At 52.1% G+C, this 20,516-nt stretch overlaps 6 non-coding genes and 1 pseudogene across 6 annotated transcripts; all 7 read left to right on the top strand.

Annotated features, from left to right (window-relative positions):
* The first annotated feature begins 1,769 nt into the window (after nucleotides 1–1,769).
* LOC141053453 (5S ribosomal RNA) lies at nucleotides 1,770–1,888 on the top strand. The gene has a single exon (XR_012221186.1). It is a non-coding gene; the product is annotated as a 5S ribosomal RNA (ribosomal RNA).
* A 4,323-nt stretch (nucleotides 1,889–6,211) lies between these two features.
* LOC141053440 (5S ribosomal RNA) lies at nucleotides 6,212–6,331 on the top strand. The gene has a single exon (XR_012221174.1). It is a non-coding gene; the product is annotated as a 5S ribosomal RNA (ribosomal RNA).
* A 1,048-nt stretch (nucleotides 6,332–7,379) lies between these two features.
* On the top strand, nucleotides 7,380–7,498 carry LOC141053461 (5S ribosomal RNA). Its single transcript, XR_012221193.1, has one exon. It is a non-coding gene; the product is annotated as a 5S ribosomal RNA (ribosomal RNA).
* A 1,779-nt stretch (nucleotides 7,499–9,277) lies between these two features.
* Nucleotides 9,278–9,396, top strand: LOC141053470 (5S ribosomal RNA; annotated as a pseudogene).
* Nucleotides 9,397–10,051: 655 nt separating this feature from the next.
* Nucleotides 10,052–10,171, top strand: LOC141053433 (5S ribosomal RNA). The gene has a single exon (XR_012221168.1). It is a non-coding gene; the product is annotated as a 5S ribosomal RNA (ribosomal RNA).
* A 2,361-nt stretch (nucleotides 10,172–12,532) lies between these two features.
* Nucleotides 12,533–12,651, top strand: LOC141053463 (5S ribosomal RNA). Its single transcript, XR_012221195.1, has one exon. It is a non-coding gene; the product is annotated as a 5S ribosomal RNA (ribosomal RNA).
* Nucleotides 12,652–13,727: 1,076 nt separating this feature from the next.
* LOC141053432 (5S ribosomal RNA) lies at nucleotides 13,728–13,847 on the top strand. The gene has a single exon (XR_012221167.1). It is a non-coding gene; the product is annotated as a 5S ribosomal RNA (ribosomal RNA).
* The last annotated feature ends 6,669 nt before the right edge of the window (nucleotides 13,848–20,516 follow it).

Genomic DNA, 20,516 nt, shown 5'->3' with positions numbered 1-20,516 from the left:
CTATGCCTTTTTTCCATTCCCTTTCACAAGGGCACACATGCTTCTTTCCTCTTTTCATTTGCGTTCTCTCTTGCGCTATTTCGTCCGTGCAAACTGCCAGCATCCTTCTCATCACCGTGGGCCTCCAGCATTGTTGCTTATTTACTTTTAATACTAGGCTTCTTTTCAACAGGACCAGCGCCTCCCGCGGGCTTGGGGGCATCCGCCGGCATCCTGGAGGCCAGTTTACAGGCCGAAGCAAGCAGAACACCTTTGCAGGCAACACTACCCCCCTGAAGAGCAGCACACAGTCACTGGCAACCATCTCACCCTCTTCCTTCATTCGCTCCTGGACGTCTCAATCCGCCTCAAGTTGCGGCTGCTCCAGCTTGCTCTTTCTGTCACGTCCCCCCCAGATGAATGGAATAGCCTGCAGGAGACCCTGCGTGGAGCCATTTTTAAAGACAAATGATGCTTGGGCCCTGCTGCGGCGGGTGGTTTCACTGCAAAACAAACAAAGACTGTAGGGTCGGCCCAGCCTCTGCATCGGCCCTTCGGAGCCCGCCTCCACATGGTCAGAGTTGTCGCCACCACGCGAGCCTGAGGCAGGCTGACCAGGTGATGGACAAAGCCGTGTCTACTGGCCATACCACCCTGGATACGCCCGAACTCGGAAGCAAAGCAGGGATGAGCTTGGACAGTACTTGTATGGGAGACCTCCTGGCAACACCGAGTGCTGTACACCATTTTGATGACATTTTGCCCCCTTGCCCAGCTCGGCTAGTATACAGGGGCGCCTTATCAGACACCAACATTACCTAATCTAGAAGCTGGAAGACCCAAGCCGCATAATGCCTCTGATGCCTCTGAGATGGTTTGCCGCTAGGAACGCTACCACGCCTCCTCGCATGCCTCACACCGAGCTCCTTGCCGCGGCTAAGAGTGCTTATTGACCCCTCAGCCTGCCTTCTGGAAATGATGTTGTCATAAGCATCCTGGGCCGTTAAGGGGCCAGGCATTCAGCGGGCGCCCAGGGGATGATGTTTAGAGGCCGTCCGGCCGGCAGAAGTGACGTCTTCTTCTGCAAAGAAGCTTGTGTAACTAACCCAATCAGACGGCTGCCCAGGACTCAAATTCAGTACTAGGAAGGAGCGGGAGGGAATTGGGGGTATTTTCCTGCTAAGGCACGCAAATATTAATGATAATAAGACAGACAGGACAGTCTGAGACTTGCTGGCGCTGAGGCTGCAGGGGCAAATAGGAGGTGTGGCCATGTGCAAGCATATGTGTGTGCTCGCTTGCAAATGACTGTGCGCTTCCTAGGTGTGGCGCGCTGCAGACAGTCAAAGGGGTTGTTCCCTTTCATTAAAAGTTCTTCCCAGGTTGCAGGCTATTAGAAAGCAACAAACCGCCCTGTACTCACACTACCCGGGTCCACCGGAGAGTCTCACCGCTGCTCCAGGTCTGTGGCATTGGCTGTGATGCTTACGTCACGTCAGTAGCCGATCAGTGAGCTGAGCGGCTCTGAGCGGGGCGTTCTGCCTACAACCCCTTTAAGAGAGCCAGCAAAAAAGTGAAGAAAGGAAATTACAAAAGGGCCTCTTGCTGAGCACTGGGGATAAGTGAGACAGTCCAAAAAGGAGCGCCAGCCAGGCGTGATTAAGGAACAGGTGCGCTCCTTTAGACCGGGTTCATTTCCAGCTCTGCATTTTTTTCTTGCTGAGCACTGGACAGGGCAGCCGGCAGCCAGACTGCATAGTAGAAAAGCAGCAAGTGAGAAGCTTGTCTGCGCCTATGGCTACACCACCCTGAACACGCCCGATCTTCTCTGATCTCGCAAGCTAAGCAGGGTTGGGCCTGGTTAGTACTGGGATGGGAGACCGCCTGGGAATACCAGGTGCTGTAGGCTTTTGCTTTTTCCTTCATTCCACCAGCAGGGGTCACTGTCCTCTATGCCTTTTTTCCATTCCCTTTCACAAGGGCACACATGCTTCTTTCCTCTTTTCATTTGCTTTCTCTCTTGCGCTATTTCGTCCGTGCAAACTGCCAGCATCCTTCTCATCACCGTGGGCCTCCAGCATTGTTGCTTTTTTACTTTTAATACTAGGCTTCTGTAGAGGTGGGCGAGGGACGAGCTGGAGGGGGGTGATCCCTCTTCTTACCGCGCAAAGATGACACAGAGACAAGATGGAGGCAGGTACTGGGTGCAACAGGTCCAAGTTTATTTCTTTACTTGCCGTCCGCCTGACGGCCTCCGCAGCACACCGCACGTTTCTTCACTTGTCGGCCCTCCGTTTCTAGAGCCGTTTACACACCGTACTTTTACATTAGGGACGTACATATGCGTACTGTCCCTCCTTCACTGTTTGACGCTCCTGACAGGTCCGCCACTGTGGCCGCCCTAGGCCCAATAACCAACAGCACTTTCACTGGTCAGTCGTCGTGTCAAATACAGTATATAGCACTCACTGCCTTGTCTCTTCTGCGGTATCTTCCTGTCAGGACCACCCCCCTGACGTTCTCTCTCCTCAGTCCCCCTGGTCGGATTCTCCTCAGAGCGTAAAGACTATAACAGTCCTCCTGTCACCTGAGCTCCCCCTGGGGACTGGAACTTTCTGGAACCCTCCCTCAATATTTATAGCTCTCCCGCTTCCTTGAAACTGTCACTCTAACTGTCACTCCGCCCCCCATGACCAACGGTTTCTAAAGCCCTAAGCTGATGTCACGTCCTCTGCTCACACTCCACCCTGCCATCTAATGGTCATCCCAAGGTACTGCACGTCCACTACACTTTCCTAGCTGTTTCCCACTGTACTAACTGACACCTACCTAAACTGTGCAAACCTATCTTCCTCCATTCTGACACGTCCGTCCGTACGTCAGGTCACCTTCCCTACACTCCCCCTTCCTTTGTCCATTTTCGTCCTCGACAATCGTCCTTCTTCTGGGGTGTCCGTGGTATCGGGGACCTAACCTAGGACGGCTGTCTTTCCTACGTCATCCATCTTTTACCTTTCTTTTCATAACGGGTCATGGTCGGCGTCCCGGTCTCCCAGACCTTCTCAACTCGTAGACCCCTTTCGGATCTCAACTCTTCCTTTTGGTCCCTCGGACCTTCCTGCACTCGGACCTGTTGCATTTTTTTTCCTTGTGCATATTGTACACCAAAACAACTTTACAATATCACAAGTACCCATTTTTATAATTTTTTTTTTCATTTTCTCTTGCTTTTAAAACCAAAATATAACATAACATTACATGTCTCCTTTCCTCCTCCCCCCTTCCTTGGACCTGGACACTCCTCCGTTTTCCGTATCCCCGTTCTGTCAAGTTTCCAAATCAGTAAATAACATCCTGTAAGAGGAACATACTAAAAAAAAACAACTTAGCACATAAAACATTTTTTTTTATTAAAACTAGAACTGTTCTTTCAGACTCTGACAGTCCAGGCCATCTCCTGATGGCCGGTAGCAAGGGGCCCCACAGCCGTGGAACTCCTGGGGTAAAGGGAGTGTCCATTACAGTCCTCTTTACGGGGGTTCGCATTCCTCGGGTACCGCCAGTACTGCCACCGCATAATACCCGCGGGGGCAGTACTCTTTATAATAGGAAACCAAGTCCCCTTCTTCCAGAGCCCGGCCATGCCGTATAGAGGCCACGTTCACATACACTTTCTGGCCAGTCTTATCACGGATAAAACCGTACCCCCTGTCGACGGTGTATACCAGCCGTCCCAGTGATCTCTTCTCCGCCATGCCAGCCTCCCCCTTGTCATGCAGCTGTTTCCAAATCACTTGCTCCCGTGCCTTTTTCCCTTTAATAACCTCCGCAACCCAAACGGAGGATACCGCACCAGTCCCAGAGTCCGGTGGGCAGGAGCTTGCCGAAAAAGGACATGGGGCAGAGGCGGCCAGTGGTATCTGTGGCCCAGCAGCCGCTGGTTTTGATGCTGGCATTATCACGGCCGCAGGGTAGGCCGCATCCACAACTTTCAGCAGAGCCGGAGTAACGGCCGGTTCGGGTGATGAGGCTGGTACCGGCTGAGGGAGCGCAACCGCGCCTTCTGTAAATAAGCTCCGCCCTGGTGACTCCGGGCGGGATGGCTCAGGGACGGGAGTGGGGGCCTTGCTCAACCCCGCGTATAGCATAGGGCCCTCTGCAGCCGGGCCTTCCGGTACACTGGAGGCTGCGTGTTGTGGCAAAATGATAGGGGCCGCTTGTGAAGCCGCCGGCAGGCCCGGGGGAACTCCCACCTTCCCCGGCGCCGCGGCCTCCGTCACACCACCGCACGGCTCATCCCGCAACCTCCGCTCTCCAACTCGCTGCTCAGCGGGCCTAGCTTCCAGACTCAGGGGCTCCGCGGGGAGACTCTACGCCGGTATCAATGGCGGCCGCTCCTTCTGGCTCCGCACGGGCTCCGCACAGACTCCACTTCTTGCCCATGGACCCGAGGATGACGTCTTCTGTCTCAGCTCGTTCTCCTGCCGCCACTGCCACTCCAGGCGGCCGATGCCCCGATACCCGCAGCGTCTCATACCGTCCGGTGGGCAGCAATCGAATGGCGCCAAACAGCCGCACCCAAGCTTTTCTTCGGTGTCACTCCCTCTGTGGGGTGGGGCGTTGGCAGGTCTCTCCACCCACCTGTCAGGGTCCAATATATGGAAACGTCGGTCTCCCGGTACATACTGCTTCCTTTTGGGGTACGTTGGGGGGGTCCCAGTCCATTCTGCACAACTGCAAACACCCGGACCTTGCCTCTGCGCTGAAGCAGCACCGCCATACTGCACAGTTCCCGGTACTGCCCAGGATCCTCTGCTGGCCACACAGATCCGCCACAGCGCTTCCCATTTATATTCCACAGGTAGGTAATTTGTAATCCACAGGTAATTGTAATCCAAACAGAGTAGTCCAAGTCCTTTTCCATTCTTTGAGGCAGGCCTGCCGCAGAAGATGGGGTATTAGCGGCGGCTATCCTGCCGACTACGCCAAATGTAGAGGTGGGCGAGGGACGAGCTGGAGGGGGGTGATCCCTCTTCTTACCGCGCAAAGATGACACAGAGACAAGATGGAGGCAGGTACTGGGTGCAACAGGTCCAAGTTTATTTCTTTACTTGCCGTCCGCCTGACGGCCTCCGCAGCACACCGCACGTTTCTTCACTTGTCGGCCCTCCGTTTCTAGAGCCGTTTACACACCGTACTTTTACATTAGGGACGTACATATGCGTACCGTCCCTCCTTCACTGTTTGACGCTCCTGACAGGTCCGCCACTATGGCCGCCCTAGGCCCAATAACCAACAGCACTTTCACTGGTCAGTCGTCGTGTCAAATACGGTATATAGCACTCACAGCCTCGTCTCTTCTGCGGTATCTTCCTGTCAGGACCACCCCCCTGACGTTCTCTCTCCTCAGTCCCCCTGGTCGGATTCTCCTCAGAGCGCAAAGACTGTAACAGTCCTCCTGTCACCTGAGCTCCCCCTGGGGACTGGAACTTTCTGGAACCCTCCCTCAATATTTATAGCTCTCCCGCTTCCTTGAAACTGTCACTCTAACTGTCACTCCGCCCCCCATGACCAACGGTTTCTAAAGCCCTAAGCTGATGTCACGTCCTCTGCTCACACTCCACCCTGCCATCTAATGGTCATCCCAAGGTACTGCACGTCCACTACACTTTCCTAGCTGTTTCCCACTGTATTAACTGACACCTACCTAAACTGTGCAAACCTATCTTCCTCCATTCTGACACGTCCATCCGTACGTCAGGTCACCTTCCCTACACTTCTTTTCAACAGGACCAGCGCCTCCCGCGGGCTTGGGGGCATCCGCCGGCAACCTGGAGGCCAGTTTAGAGGCCGAAGCAAGCAGAACACCTTTGCAGGCAACACGACCCCCCTGAAGAGCAGCACACAGTCACTGGCAACCATATCACCCTCTTCCTTCATTCGCTCCTGGACGTCTCAATCCGCCTCAAGTTGCGGCTGCTCCAGCTTGCTCTTTCTGTCACGTCCCCCCCAGATGAATGGTTTAGCCTGCAGGAGACCCTGCGTGGAGGCATTTTTAAAGACAAATAATGCTCGGGCCTTGCTGCGGCGGGTGGTTTCACTTCAAAACAAACAAAGAATGTAGGGGCGGCCCAGCCTCTGCATCGGCCCTTCGGAGCCCGCCTCCACATGGTCAGAGTTCTCGCCACCACGTGAGCCTGAGGCAGGCTGGCTAGGCGATGGACAAAGCCATGTCTACCGGCCACACCACCCTGGATACGCCCGATCTCGTCCGAACTCGGAAGCAAAGCAGGGATGGGCTTGGACAGTACTTGGATGGGAGACCTCCTGGGAACACCGAGTGCTGTAGACCATTTTGATGACATTTTGCTCCCTTGCCCAGCTCGGCTAGTATACAGGGGCGCCTTATCAGACACCAACATTACCTAACCTAGAAGCTGGAAGACCCAAGCCGCATAATGCCTCTGATGCCTCTGAGATGGTTTGCAGCTAGGGACGCTACCACGCCTCCTCGCATGCCTCACACCGAGCTCCTTGCCGCGGCTAAGAGTGCTTATTGACCCCTGAGCCTGCCTTCTGGAAATGATGGTGTCATAAGCATCCTGGGCCGTTAAGGGGCCGGGCGCCCAGCGGATGATTTTTAGAGGCCGTCCGGCCGGCAGAAGTAACGTCTTCTTCTGCAAAGAAGCTTGTGTAACTAACCCAATCAGACGGCTGCCCAGGACTCAAATTCAGTACTAGGAAGGAGCGGGAGGGAATTGGGGGTATTTTCCTGCTAACGCACGCAAATATTAATGATAATAAGACAGACAGGACAGTCTGACACTTGCTGGCGCTGAAGCTGCAGGGGCAAATAGGAGGTGTGGCCATGTGCAAGCATATGTGCGTGCTCGCTTGCAAGTGACTGTGCGCTTCCTAGGTGTGGCGCGCTGCAGACAGTCAAAGGGGTTGTTACCTTTCATTAAAAGTTCTTCCCAGGTTGCAGGCTATTAGAAAGCAACAAACCGCCCTGTACTCACCCTACCCGGGTCCACCAGAGAGTCTCACCGCTGCTCCAGGTCTGTGGCATTGGCTGCGACGCTGACGTCACGTCAGCAGCCGATCAGTGAGCTCAGCGGCTCTGATCCCGGCGTTCTGCCTACAACCCCTTTAAGAGAGCCAGCAAAAAAGTGAAGAAAGGAAATTACAAAAGGGCCTCTTACTGAGCGCTGGCGATAAGTGAGACAGTCCAAAAAGGAGCGCCAGCCAGGCGTGATTAAGGAACAGGTGCGCTCCTTTAGACCGGGTTCATTTCCAGCTCTGCATTTTTTTCTTGCTGAGCACTGGAAAGGGCAGCCGGCAGCCGGCAGCCGGCAGCCAGACGGCATAGTAGAAAAGCAGCAAGTGAGAAGATTGTCTCTCCCTACGGCCACACCACCCTGAACACACACAATCTCGTCTGATCTCGGAAGCTAAGCAGGGTCGGGCCTGGTTAGTACTTGGATGGGAGACTGCCTGGGAATACCAGGTGCTGTAGGCTTTTGCTTTTTCCTTCCTTCCACCAGCAGGGGTCACTGTCCTCTATGCCTTTTTTCCATTCCCTTTCACAAGGGCACACATGCTTCTTTCCTCTTTTCATTTGCTTTCTCTCTTGCGCTATTTCATCCGTGCAAACTGCCAGCATCCCTCTCATCACTGTGGGCCTCCAGCATTGTTGCTTATTTACTTTTAATACTAGGCTTCTTTTCAACAGGACCAGCGCCTCCCGCGGGCATGGGGGCATCCGCCGGCAACCTGGAGGCCAGTTTACAGGCCGAAGCAAGCAGAACACCTTTGCAGGCAACACTACCCCCCTGAAGAGCAGCACACAGTCACTGGCAACCATCTCACCCTCTTCCTTCATTCGCTCCTGGACGTCTCAATCCGCCTCAAGTTGCGGCTGCTCCAGCTTGCTCTTTCTGTCACGTCCCCCCCAGATGAATGGTATAGCCTGCAGGAGACCCTGCGTGGAGCCATTTTTAAAGACAAATGATGCTTGGGCCCTGCTGCGGCGGGTGGTTTCACTGCAAAACAAACAAAGACTGTAGGGGCAGCCCAGCCTCTGCATCGGCCCTTCGGAGCCCGCCTCCACATGGTCAGAGTTCTCGCCACCACGCGAGCCTGAGGCAGGCTGACCAGGTGATGGACAAAGCCGTGTCTACTGGCCACACCACCCTGGATACGCCCGAACTTGGAAGCAAAGCAGGGATGTACTTGGATGGGAGACCTCCTGGGAACACCGAGTGCTGTAGACCAATTTGATGACATTTTGCCCCCTTGCCCAGCTCGGCTAGTATACAGGGGCGCCTTATCAGACACCAACATTACCTAATCTAGAAGCTGGAAGACCCAAGCCGCATAATGCCTCTGATGCCTCTGAGATGGTTTGCCGCTAGGAACGCTACCACGCCTCCTCGCATGCCTCACACCGAGCTCCTTGCCGCGGCTAAGAGTGCTTATTGACCCCTCAGCCTGCCTTCTGGAAATGATGGTGTCATAAGCATCCTGGGCCGTTAAGGGGCCAGGCATTCAGCGGGCGCCCAGGGGATGATGTTTAGAGGCCGTCTTCTTCTGCAAATAAGCTTGTGTAACTAACCCAATCAGACGGCTGCCCAGGACTCAAATTCAGTACTAGGAAGGAGCGGGAGGGAATTGGGGGTATTTTCCTGCTAAGGCACGCAAATATTAATGATAATAAGACAGACAGGACAGTCTGACACTTGCTGGCGCTGAGGTTGCAGGGGCAAATAGGAGGTGTGGCCATGTGCAAGCATATGTGCGTGCTCGCTTGCCAGTGACTGTGCGCTTCCTAGGTATGGCGCGCTGCAGACAGTCAAAGGGGTTGTTACCTTTCATTAAAAGTTCTTCCCAGGTTGCAGGCTATTAGAAAGCAACAAACCGCCCTGTACTCACCCTACCCGGGTCCACCAGAGAGTCTCACCGCTGCTCCAGGTCTGTGGCATTGGCTGCGACGCTGACGTCACGTCAGCAGCCGATCAGTGAGCTCAGCGGCTCTGAGCCGGGCGTTCTGCCTACAACCCCTTTAAGAGAGCCAGCAAAAAAGTGAAGAAAGGAAATTACAAAAGGGCCTATTGCTGAGCACTGGCGATAAGTGAGACAGTCCAAAAAGGAGCGCCAGCCAGGCGTGATTAAGGAACAGGTGCGCTCCTTTAGACCGGGTTCATTTCCAGCTCTGCATTTTTTTCTTGCTAAGCACTGGACAGGGCAGCCGGCAGCCAGACTGCATAGTAGAAAAGCAGCAATTGAGAAGGGTGTCTCTGCCTATGGCCACACAACCCTGAACACGCCCGATCTTGTCTGATCTCGGAAGCTAAGCAGGGTCAGGCCTGGTTAGTACTTGGATGGGAGACTGCCTGGGAATACCAGGTGCTGTAGGTATTTGCTTTTTCCTTCCTTTCACCAGCAGGAGTCACTGTCCTCTATGCCTTTTTTCCATTCCCTTTCACAAGGGCACACATGCTTCTTTCCTCTTTTCATTTGCGTTCTCTCTTGCGCTATTTCGTCCGTGCAAACTGCCAGCATCCTTCTCATCACCGTGGGCCTCCAGCATTGTTGCTTATTTACTTTTAATACTAGGCTTCTTTTCAACAGGACCAGTGCCTCCCGCGGGCTTGGGGGCATCCGCCGGCAACCTGGAGGCCAGTTTACAGGCCGAAGCAAGCAGAACACCTTTGCAGGCAACACGACCTCCCTGAAGAGCAGCACACAGTCACTGGCAACCATCTCACCCTCTTCCTTCATTCGCTCCTGGATGTCTCAATCCGCCTCAAGTTGCGGCTGCTCCAGCTTGCTCTTTCTGTCACGTCCCCCCCAGATGAATGGTTTAGCCTGCAGGAGACCCTGCGTGGAGCCATTTTTAAAGACAATTGATGCTCGGGCCCTGCTGCGGCGGGTGGTTTCACTGCAAAACAAACAAAGACTGTAGGGGCGGCCCAGCCTCTGCATCGGCCCTTCGGAGCCCGCCTCCACATGGTCAGAGTTCTCGCCACCACGCGAGCCTGAGGCAGGCTGGCCAGGCGATGGACCAAGCCGTGTCTACTGGCCATACCACCCTGGATACTCCCGATCTCGTCCGAACTCGGAAGCAAAGCGGGGATGGGCTTGGACAGTACTTGGATGGGAGACCTCCTGGGAACACCGAGTGCTGTAGACCATTTTGATGACATTTTGCTCCCTGGCCCAGCTCGGCTAGTATACAGGGGCGCCTTATCAGACACCAACATTACCTAAGCTGGAAGCCCCAAGCCGCATAATGCCTCTGATGCCTCTGAGATGGTTTGCAGCTAGGGACGCTACCACGCCTCCTCGCATGCCTCACACCAAGCTCCTTGCCGCAGCTAAGAGTGCTTATTGACCCCTCAGCCTGCCTTCTGGAAATGAAGGCGTCATAAGCATCCTGGGCCGTTAAGGGGCCAGGCATTCAGCGGGCGCCCAGGGGACGATCTTTAGAGGCCGGCCGGCCGGCTGGCAGAAGTAACGTCTTCTTCTGCAAAGAAGCTTGTGTAACTAACCCAATCAGACGGCTGCCCAGGAACCAAATTCAGTACTAGTGTGGGGAGGAGGACCCCCATATAGTGTTTGGGCCGAAACCAAGGGGACCGCCATCAGAGTTATTGAAGGAAGCACAACAGTGGAATTACAAAGGGAGACATGCGACTGAGGTTGTCAGGGCAACAGGGGGGAGGGGCTAGGGTAAATGGAGCAGGGGACGCGCTGAAGTGGCAGTTGGGGAAGAGAGGGAGTGAAGGCAGGACACAGGGTGACTTGTAGGGGTACCGAGAGGAGCCTGCGAGGAGAAAGCTGCCGATTTACCGACAAGAGAGACGTGAGAGACTGTGCCCAGAGACTGTTCCCCGCTCACGTTCTGAGAGAATTATCCCCGCTAACCCCCGCCTTAGAGAGAGAGGAACTATATCTCCGGTTGTGGCCGTGAGTACTGGTAACCAGGCCTCAGAGATCTGGGCCCTTCCCCCCAGCCTTCCCCCATCACGCCGACCGGCCACCATTGGCCTCAAGATACGCCACCTTGTCACAGGCGGGATTAAAGGCTCGCTACCCTGGCTTAGGAAGAGACTCCTTGGTAAAGGACGGCTACAGGCCTTTCTGGGGAACTGCGTGATAACCGCGCGCCACCTCCATCATTTACTTCAGGGCCTGTTGAGACCCAACGGCATTGCTTTCTTCAGGGCCTGTTGCGCCCCAGCGGCAGTGTTTTCTTCAGGGCCTGTTGCACCCCAGCGGCAGCGTTTTCTTCAGGGCCTGTTGTGCCCCAGCGGATGCGTTTTCTTCAGGGCCTGTTGCGCCCCAGCGGCAACGTTTCCTTCAGGGCCTGTTGCGCCCCAGCGGCAGCGTTACCTTCAGGACCTGTTGCGCCCCAACGTCCCCGTTTCCTTCAGGGCCTGTTGCGCCCCAGCGGCAGCGTTTCCTTCAGGGCTTGTTGCGCCCCAGCGGCAGCGTTACCTTCAGGGCCTGTTGCGCCCCAACGTCCCCGTTTTCTTCAGGACCTGTTGCGCCCCAACGTCCTCGTTTTCTTCAGGGCTTGTTGCCCCCCAACGGTATTATTTTCTTCAGGGCCTGTTGCCCCCACCGACATCACTTTCCTCAGGACAGCCGCCTCAGCGACCTTAACGCGGCCACGCTACCGAACCCAGCAGTCCCTGGAAGGCTAAGTGAAACTATATTGGGTTAAGATTGTTGAGTCCCTGCGTGGACTGTTGGTGTTGTACTTATTCCTTGTTTTGTTCAGCCTAGCCCTTCGGCTAGGGTTTTATAAAAGTAATTTCGAAAACCACCATTCGTTTAGTGTCTCGTCACTGCATCCTGCGAACCTGTCCGACCCTACACTAGGAAGGAGCGGGAGGGAATTGGGGGTATTTTCCTGCTAAGGCACGCAAATATTAATGATAATAAGACAGACAGGACAGTCTGACACTTGCTGGCGCTGAGGCTGCAGGGGCAAATAGGAGGTGTGGCCATGTGCAAGCATATGTGCGTGCTCGCTTGCAAGTGACTGTGCGCTTCCTAGGTGTGGCGCGCTGCAGACAGTCAAAGGGGTTGTTCCCTTTCATTAAATGTTCTTCCCAGGTTGCAGGCTTTTAGAAAGCAACAAACCGCCCTGTACTCACCCTACCCGGGTCCACCGGAGAGTCTCACCGCTGCTCCAGGTCTGTGGCATTGGCTGCGACGCTGACGTCACGTCAGCAGCCGATCAGTGAGCTCAGCGGCTGTGAGCGGGGCGTTCTGCCTACAACCCCTTTAAGAGAGCCAGCAAAAAAGTGAAGAGAAAGGAAATTACAAAAGGGCCTCTTGCTGAGCACTGGCGATAAGTGAGACAGTCCAAAAAGGAGCGCCAGCCAGGCGTGATTAAGGAACAGGTGCGCTCCTTTAGACCGGGTTCATTTCCAGCTCTGCATTTTTTTCTTGCTGAGCACTGGACAGGGCAGCCGGCAGCCAGACTGCATAGTAGAAAAGCAGCAAGTGAGAAGCTTGTCTCTGCCTACGGCCACACCACCCTGAACACGGCCACACCACCCTCAACACACCCGATCTCGTCTGATCTCGGAAGCTAAGCAGGGTCGGGCCTGGTTAGTACTTGGATGGGAGACTGCCTGGGAATACCAGGTGCTGTAGGCTTTTGCTTTTTCCTTCCTTCCACCAGCAGGGGTCACTGTCCTCTATGCCTTTTTTCCATTCCCTTTCACAAGGGCACACATGCTTCTTTCCTCTTTTCATTTGCTTTCTCTCTTGCGCTATTTCGTCCGTGCAAACTGCCAGCATCCTTCTCATCACCGTGGGCCTCCAGCATTGTTGCTTATTTACTTTTAATACTAGGCTTCCTTTCAACAGGACCAGCGCCTCCCGCGGGCTTGGGGGCATCCGCCGGCAACCTGGAGGCCAGTTTACAGGCCGAAGCAAGCAGGACACCTTTGCAGGCAACACGACCCCCCTGAAGAGCAGCACACAGTCACTGGCAACCAGAATGGTGACCGGTCTGCAAACCCTGTCTTATGAGGAAAGGTTGCAGGATTTGGGAATGTTTAGTTTGCAAAAGAGAAGACTGAGAGGAGACTTAATAGCTGTCTACAAATATCTAAAGGGCTGTCACATTGTAGAAGGATCAACTTTATTCTCATTTGCACAAGGAAAGACTAGAAGCATTGGGATGAAACTGAATGGGAGGAGACACAGATTAGATATTAGAAAAATTTTTTTAACAGTTAGAGTGATCAATGAGTGGAACAGGCTGCCACGAGAAGTGGTGAGTTCTCCTTCAATGGAAGTCTTCAAACAGAGGCTGGACAGACATCTGACTGGGATGATTTAGCGAATCCTGCTTTGAGCAGGGGGTTGGACCAGATCGCCCAGGAGGTCCCTTCCAACTCTATGATTCTATGATTCTATCTCACCCTCTTCCTTCATTCGCTCCTGGACGTCTCAATCCGCCTCAAGTTGCGGCTGCTCCAGCTTGCGCCTTCTGTCACGACCCCCAGATGAATGGTTTAGCCTGCAGGAGACCCTGCGTGGAGCCATATTTAAAGACAAATGATGCTCGGGCCCTGCTGCGGCGCGTGGTTTCACTGCAAACCAAACAAAGACTGTAGGGGCGGCCCAGCCTTTGCATCGGCCCTTCGGAGCCCGCCTCCACATGGTCAGAGTTCTCGCCACCACGCGAGCCTGAGGCAGGCTGGCCAGGCGATGGACCAAGCCGTGTCTACTGGCCATACCACCCTGGATACGCCCGATCTCGTCCGAACTCGGAAGCAAAGCGGGGATGGGCTTGGACAGTACTTGGATGGGAGACCTCCTGGGAACACCGAGTGCTGTAGACCATTTTGAAGACATTTTGCTCCCTGGCCCAGCTCGGCTAGTATACAGGGGCGCCTTATCAGACACCAACATTACCTAAGCTGGAAGCCCCAAGCCGCATAATGCCTCTGATGCCTCTGAGATGGTTTGCAGCTAGGGACGCTACCACGCCTCCTCGCATGCCTCACACCAAGCTCCTTGCCGCAGCTAAGAGTGCTTATTGACCCCCTCAGCCTGCCTTCTGGAAATGAAGGCGTCATAAGCATCCTGGGCCGTTAAGGGGCCAGGCATTCAGCGGGCGCCCAGGGGATGATCTCTAGAGGCCGGCCGGCCGGCTGGCAGAAGTAATGTCTTCTTCTGCAAAGAAGCTTGTGTAACTAACCCAATCAGACGGCTGCCCAGGACCCAAATTCAGTACTAGTGTGGGGAGGAGGACCCCCATATAGTGTTTGGGCCGGAACCAAGGGGACCGCCATCAGAGTTATTGAAGGAAGCACAACAGGGGAATTACAAAGGGAGACATGCGACTGAGGTTGTCAGGGCAACAGGGGGAGGGGCTAGGGTAAAAGGAGCAGGGGACGCGCTGAAGTGGCAGTTGGGGAAGAGAGGGAGTGAAGGCAGGACACAGGGTGACTTGCAGGGGTACCGAGAAGAGCCTGCGAGGAGAAAGCGGCCGATTTACCGACAAGAGAGACGTGAGAGACTGTGCCCAGAGACTGCTCCCCGCTCCCGTTCTGAGAGAATTATCCCCGCTAACCCACGCCTTAGAGAGAGAGGAACTATACCTCCGGTTGTGGCCGTGAGTACTGGTAACCAGGCCTCAGAGATCTGGGCCCTTCCCCCCAGCCTTCCCCCATCACGCCGACCCGGCCACCATCGGCCTCAAGATACGCCACCTTGTCACAGGCGGGATTAAAGGCTCGCTACCCTGGCTTAGGAAGAGACTCCTTGGTAAAGGACGGCTACAGGCCTTTCTGGGGAACTGCGTCATCACCGCGCGCCACCTCCATCATTTACTTCAGGGCCTGTTGAGACCCAACGGCATTGCTTTCTTCAGGGCCTGTTGCGCCCCAGCGGCAGTGTTTTCTTCAGGGCCTGTTGCACCCCAGCGGCAGCTTTTTCTTCAGGGCCTGTTGTGCCCCAGCCTAGGCGTTTTCTTCAGGGCCTGTTGCGCCCCAGCGGCAGCGTTACCTTCAGGGCCTGTTGCGCCCCAACGTCCCCGTTTCCTTCAGTGCCTGTTGCGCCCCAGCGGCAGCGTTTCCTTCAGGGCTTGTTGCGCCCCAGCGGCAGCGTTACCTTCAGGGCCTGTTGCGCCCCAACGTCCCCGTTTTCTTCAGGACCTGTTGCGCCCCAACGTCCTCGTTTTCTTCAGGGCTTGTTGCCCCCCAACGGTATTATTTTCTTCAGGGCCTGTTGCCCCCACCGACATCACTTTCCTCAGGACAGCCGCCTCAGCGACCTCAACGCGGCCACGCTACCGAACCCAGCAGTCCCTGGAAGGCTAAGTGAAACTATATTGGGTTAAGATTGTTGAGTCCCTGCGTGGACTGTTGGTGTTGTACTTATTCCTTGTTTTGTTCAGCCTAGCCCTTCGGCTAGGGTTTTATAAAAGTAATTTCGAAAACCACCATTCGTTTAGTGTCTCGTCACTGCATCCTGCTGTCGGGATGCCTGCCAAGACGCCTCTGGCTTATCAGTTAGGCTTCCGTCTTTTATAGTAAAGAATTTAAACATTTTACAGACATGCGCAGTACAAATGATTTTACAACTTGTTTTCGACAAAGAAAGTCATTTAGGCGAAAAAGCAGAGGTATTTGACCTTGGTTCACAAGGGAGATGTCTGAGACATCTCCTCGAAGAACAGATAAGGTTTTAAACAAGAGAATGCAACATAGACAGAACTCAATTTAACTCCTTCAGTTCCTATCATTCCCCCCTTTGACATCTTCATTTTCCACAATCTGGAACACTGGATCCTGCAACAACAGCGGATAGTGGCTCGTTCACCAGGTACTATCCCAGGCCGACGGGTTGCCCAAGGGAGACAGGTCTTCTACCTTCTCCATCCCCCAGATACTGAAGCCACGTCCATCATTGCAAGAGTACGCTCCTTCATGCCAGAAATGAGATGTCAATCTAGGACTCAAAGGAATAATAGTTAAATTCTTGTTGTTTACAGTCAAACTTCCTTATCTATTTCTACATCTTTTCTTGCATACAGAGATACACCAAAAAACAAGTTTCAATAGCATATATATTACGAAGATACAGACAACAATGATTTTGGACAGCAACGGTGGTGTCCAATATATCCAATATATCCCATATTTGGTCATCTAAGTAATCTGTAGCCCTGACTAATTTATCCCACATTTGAGTAATCATAGGATAAATAAAAATAGAACTGACAATTTTATTAGCCACACTCATCTGCACTATATGTGGTCTCCCAGAGAGGCAAGGTGTATTGTCAGCAGCTCTTTTGTACAACGTGTGTTTAGGTATGCTCTGAGTATTCAACTGGTCATTCGGAATAACAAAGGTAGCTGGAGTCAAACGACCCAGAGTACAAGCACCTTTTACCCCTACTGGCAACCATTTATATGCATTGTCTCCACATACCCAGAACATGTCACTAGGTAGGTCCCATAGGGCTGAATGTTGTAATACCAGTCTATGAACTAAATCTATGAACGCAGATACATTCTGAAGCATACACCAATTTGGAAGTTGTCCTAAAGGGCTACAATACCCTACATCGGGATTTCCACAGGTGGGAGTTCCTTTCTCATATCCAGATGACTCGTTGCAAGGTATATTACCTGAAATATTAAAACAAGTTTCATTATTGCCCTGGGGAAATAAATTGGAATACTCCCAGGACGTGTTATGCAACCTTCTTTCTAGCAGTATTGGTTTGAAGGCATCAGTAGAGTGGGAAGTTACATTAAAACTAACTTGTAGGCCATACATTGGAATTTGCCCCAGGTAGGTTAATCGAGTTCTATTCCTGGGTACCCAAGCCCCCCCTTTATATGCCAGATATTGAAGGTATGTATTACTTCCTGAAAGATTACCCTGCCACCAAGGGTATCCTACCCATCCCACAATAGGTATACCAACAGTTGTGTTCCATAACTTCACATTATTTGTGGCATTATTAGCAAGTGTATTAGAACAACTGGTCCAGGCAAATAATTCCTCGGGTGGCACAGGAATAACAAGGAACGGAATACTAGTGGCTGATACTGGTGAATATGTGCAGATCCAGCAAATGATTTGACCAATCATTTAGTATTTTTCATGATGTTGTATAAACTTATTATTCAAGGACATTGGAGAATTTAAACTATCCCACGCAGCTACTATTATTACAGATAATGCAACAAAACCAAACCAAAACATTATGCACTCTTATGCTTTGTTAATTCCTGTGGCTAGTTTGCAATGCGATGCGTGGATCCAGGTTGGTCGTCCTTCCAACTTAACAGAAGTAGGCGTTGTTAGGAGTACTTGGTAAGGTCCTTGATATCGGGGTTCAAGGGTCTTTCTGGAGTGTTTCTTGACATATACGTAATCACCAGGTTGTAGACAATGAGTTCCTTCCACACTATCTGGATCTGGAGTGGAAGAGAAAACTAGAGAATGCATTTGAGTTAAATGCTTTTGCAACTGGATTACATAACTTGTCAAATTATCCACATTGAGTGTTAAGACCTGTGGGTAGTACAACCCTGTGTTCGGTGGTCTTCCAAACAGTATCTCGAAGGGTGACAGTTTAGCTTTCCCCGTGGGTGTGTACCTTACTGAGAATAACGCTAATGGGAGACACTCTGGCCATGGTCTATGGGTCTGCTCCATGGTTTTCTGTATTTTCAATTTTAGTGTCCCGTTCATTCTCTCTACCTTCCCTGAACTCTGTGGGTGGTAGGGTGTATGAAATGCTTGTTCTACACCTATCATTTGCATTACATTTTGCATTACCTCAGCAGTGAAATGTGTGCCTCTGTCTGATTCAATTGTTTCAGGGACACCGAATCGTGGTACTAGTTCCATCACCAGTTTCTTTGCAGTGGCTCGAGCTGTAGCCGTTTTCACCGGGTAGGCCTCTGGCCATCCAGAGAAGAGATCTACACATACTAGGATATTTGCATACACTCCTACCTTGGTAGCTGTATGTCGTCAATCTGCCGTCTCTGAAACGGGTAGAGAGGCCTAGGTGTCGCTTTCTTAGGGACTTTTACTGTTTTACCTGGGTTGTGCTGTGCACAGATGAGGCATGATTGTACAAGTTTCGCGGCTGCGCAACTGAAGCCAGGAGCGATCCAGAAGGCATCTACCATGGCACACATGTGACTTTTTGAGGTGTGATTGGGGCCATGTGCTGCTTGCGCCATGATTGGGAACAGGGACTTTGGTGGGCACATTTTATCCTTATTCTCCCATACTCCATTTGAGTTCAGCTCAGCTCCCAGTCTCCCTCGGTGTACCTTCTCTGTTTGGGCAGCCTTTTGCTGGAGGGATTTCAGGACATCTAGACCCAATGTGGCTGGAATACGCTGACTCCCCGCCACCGTCCACTGCTCTCTCTAGGCCGCCTTGTGCTATTTTAGCAGCCTCGTTCGCCCTTCTATTGCCCTCTACCTCCACGGAGTCACCTTTGTGTGTGCTTTTACCTTGACAATGCCAACCTGGACTGGTAACATCAATGCCTCCATCAATTGTTTCACCAGCTCCGCATTTTTAATGGGCTTCGAATCTGTGAAAATATTAGCGACTTTACCTGCAGCGGCTCTACACGCCTCAGTGAGTGCCTTCAACTCTGCCTCCTGCGCCGACATGTGAGGAGAGAGTGGTTCCGCTCGGATTACCTCATGTGAGGATACTACTGCATATCCAGTGTAGAATCGTCCATCCTGGTGGTATCTGGGGCCATCTACAAAAAAGAAACTCAAAGTCTGCATTAGGAACATGTTTTTCATGAATGTGTGCAAACCCAACTGTCTCCTGACTCATCAGTTCTATGCAGACATGTTCATGCGTCATGTCAAAGTATCCTTCCTCACTTGCCAATACGGTCACCAATTCCCCCTTTTCTGAATCCACAGGCAGGAGGGTGGCTGGATTCAGAACGTTACATCTTTTGAGGAGTGACATACTCAGGAATTAGTAGAGCACACTCAAGTCGGAGCTGTCTGGCCATAGACAGATGTTTTGGTTGAACTTGTAGGAGTATGGCATGGATGTCATGTGGGGAATAGATTGTCAAAAGAAACGTCAGTGTCATCTCACATGCCTTCCCTATTACGTCTCCACTTTTTTCCTTGTGCTCCAGCATACATGACAGGTCGTTTTATTGTCCTTGTTTGCTCAATTTCTTTAGCTACCTTAAGGAGGTCTTTCGGATCTACATGTCTCCATTCAGGTCTGGCTGTCTGTACTGCGTCTCGTAAGTCTTTGTTCATACCGTCAATGAATGCATTCACCAGTATTCTAACATCAAGTGGGTTTATGCAAATGTACCCCATGTCTGCCCATTTCAGCTGTAACCGTCCAAGGTATATCTCTACTCTCTCTCCTCTTTGCTGTGTCACATTAGTCAGGAGTACAGACTGCTCTGATTGTTCCACTGCAGCCCATTGTCTTAGTGACTCACAGTACGTCTCCCCAGATCGTGCAGATTTATCATCCATGCCCCAAGCCTGATTCTTTGTCACATCTGTGTGTCTTAATTATATGATCTAGTGCGTCACCTGCCTTTAAACTCACCAACCTCTCTAGGTCTGCCCAGGTACACTTATATGTCTGCTGTACTTCCTTTATGTGTCTGTAAAACGGGAATGGTTGGTCTTCAGGGGCAGGCAGCTGCTTCAGCAAAGCTAGCTGGTCAGAGGGGCTCCAGGGATAATACACCTACATCTTTCTTATTCTAGTCACACTTCTAGGTCCTGATGGGGTTGGCCGTCTGATGTCTACTGTCAGCTTACTCCTCAAGGGCCAATGTCCCACTACCCACTATCCACACTATTATGTCAGCTTCTTATGATCTTGTCTGGATAGGATTTAGTGCAATTCTCTTAGGTCAGTAGCACAGGTCACACAAGTAGCTATTCAGTCTGGGTTTGTCTGAGTCTGACCACAGTGTTTACAAGTCCATCTGTTTTGTCTGGGTCTCTGGTTACACTTTGTCAATCAAACATTCATAATACACCTTCCATACTGCTGCACATTCTCAAGCATCATTTATTCACTTGCTATTTTCTTCCCTTGTCTGTGCCTTTTTGTACATCCAAACATTCACACTCTGGTATTTTTGCCTTTTTCAATATTTGTCCCACTTGTTTTACTGTTTCCTTCCTTCTCTGTCTTTTGTAATTTGACACAATTTGCTATACAAATCAATCACACAACTAGAAGCAGGTTCAAACACATTAATGACCAAGCAATCACTTACAATTCCCTTCTAAATTAGGCACCATATCTTACTTTTAACTTCCAATCTTCAATTAAGTACTGTTGCTTTAAAATGCACAAATCTTTCAGCGTGTACCTTACGGATAGAATTACAGAGAATTTTGAGCACAGCTCACACTCAGCAGAGATAAGAGCGAAGGGAGAAGAAAAACTACGCAGCTCCATCCTTCACCCCTCCCGTCAGAATGCAGCGTCGTCCTTCACAGAATTCTGTAGTT

This window comes from Dendrobates tinctorius, unplaced genomic scaffold (assembly GCF_039654945.1).
Source record: "Dendrobates tinctorius isolate UK_male_01 unplaced genomic scaffold, ASM3965494v1 ptg000165l, whole genome shotgun sequence".
NCBI classification, from domain to species: Eukaryota; Metazoa; Chordata; class Amphibia; order Anura; family Dendrobatidae; genus Dendrobates; species Dendrobates tinctorius.
Note: the sequence above shows the minus strand (reverse complement) of the source record. Positions and strands in the feature narration are given on the sequence as shown.